Here is a 2,139-nt window from a genome sequence, read left to right as displayed (position 1 = left end):
CTAACCATAATGTTAATTTGAGCCCTAACTTTAAACCTTAACCTATCTCAAACTTCTAACCCAGACCTTGACCCTAATAATACCCCTAGCTCTAAACCTGACCCTAACCCTAATCCTAACCCTTATATTACATGTAGCCATAAACCTAACCCTAAAACTGTCTTTAACCATAATCCTAGATCTGATATTAGCCCTAGCCCTAATCTTTGCCCTAACACTGAAATAAAACATAGCCCTCATCCTAGACCCAAAACTAGCCTTAATCATTACCCTAACCCTAACCATAGCCCAAAACCTAATTCTAACCTTCACCTTTTCTCTAAACTTAGCTATAATGTCATTCCATAACCTAAACTTAACCCTAATCCTAACCCTAATACTAGGCCTAAGGTGAACAAAAATCCTAGCCCTAATCCTAGCAGTAAATTAACCCTATCCCTAACCCTAACCCACAGCCTATCCCTTAGACTAACTCTAACTCTCACATTATCCCTATCTCTAATTCTAACCCTATACATTACTGTAATCCTAAACCTAGACCTAACCCTAGCCCTAAAACTAGCCATACCCATTGCCAAAACTTATTTCTAGTATTAACCCTAGATCTAAACCTAACTCTAAATCTAACCATAACCCTAAGCCTAAGCGTAACATTAACACTAGCCCTAGCAATAATGCTAATCATAAACTAGCCCTAACACTAACCCTTGCAGTAAAACAAAACCAAGTAATAGCCCTAACCCTAAACCTTAACTTAAACCAAACCTTAACACTACACCTAGACCTAACCCTATCCCTAATTCGAGTCCTAATCTTAAACTTAATACTAACCATAACTCGGACTTATATCCTAAAACTCACCGTAGCTCTAAACACCTCCCTAACCTTAAACTGAACCTATACAGTAACCCTAGCCTTAATTAGAGTCCTAACTCTAACCCTAAAACTAAACCTGATCCTATTAACCTAACACTAACACTAGCTTTAATTTCACCATAACCTTGAACTTAATCCTAACACTAGAGGTTTAACCCCTAACCATAACCCTAAAAATAACCCTAAAAACCATACATTATCCATTGCTCTAACCCTAGCCATAATCCTAAAACAAAAATTAGCTCTAATCTGAGCCCTAAACCTAGCTTTAACCCTAACCCTAGCCCTAACCCTAGATCTAACCCTATCCCTTACCCTATGCCAAACCCTAAAACTAAAGCTAATCCTAATCCTAATTCTATTCCTTAACCTAACCCAAATCCTAACCCTATTAGTAACCCTAACCCTAGTCCTAATTTTAGCTCTAACCATAACCCAAATCCTAAACCTAACTCTGACTCTTATTCTGACCCTAAAACTAATCATAGGTCTAAAACTGAACCTAACCCTAAACCAAACCCTAAAACTAGCCCTACTGATAACCTTATACCTAAACCTAACCCTAACACTAGCTCTAGACCTAAACCTAATCCTTATCTATCCATAACTCTAGCCCTAGTTCTAAAGAAAAACCTAGCCCTAGCCCTAATAATAATCCTTAGCCTAAAGCCAAAAAGTAACCCTTACCCTAGTCTTAACCAAGTCCAAATTCTGGCTTTCACATTAACCATAACCCTAAACTGAACACTGACCCTGACACTAACACTAAACCTAGGTCTTAACATCACCCTAACCCTAAACATAACCCTAAAACTATACTTAGCTCTAACATTAACCCTAAAACTAGCCCTAATCATAACAAAGTTCTTACATTTGCCATAGCCCTCATCTATTGCAAAATCTAGCCCTAATCGAAGCCCTACCCAAGCTTTAAACCTAAAGCTAACCATAACCCTAAACTTAGTCCTAACCCTAAAACTAGGCCTAACCCTAGAAGTAATTTTAAACATAACACTAGCCCTATCACAAGCTCTAACTCTATCCATTACCCTAATGATAACCCTAACGCTTTTGCTAACCCTAGGCTGAATCATAAACCTATCCTTAACCCTAACCCTACCCCTTTCTCGACACCTAACCTGAACTCTAAACCTAAACCTACCCTTATCCTATCCCTAACTGTAATGATAACTCGAGCCTTAACCCTAAAACTTAGTCTAATAAAAACCCTAAACCTTACCCTGATCCTAATAATACCCATCG

Source organism: Marmota monax, unplaced genomic scaffold (assembly GCF_021218885.2).
Source record: "Marmota monax isolate L192 unplaced genomic scaffold, Marmota_monax_Labrador192_F-V1.1 WCK01_AAM20220418_F8-fsc00248, whole genome shotgun sequence".
Lineage (NCBI taxonomy): Eukaryota > Metazoa > Chordata > Mammalia > Rodentia > Sciuridae > Marmota > Marmota monax.
The sequence above is the reverse complement of the archived record's forward strand: the minus strand, read 5'-3'. Positions refer to the sequence as shown.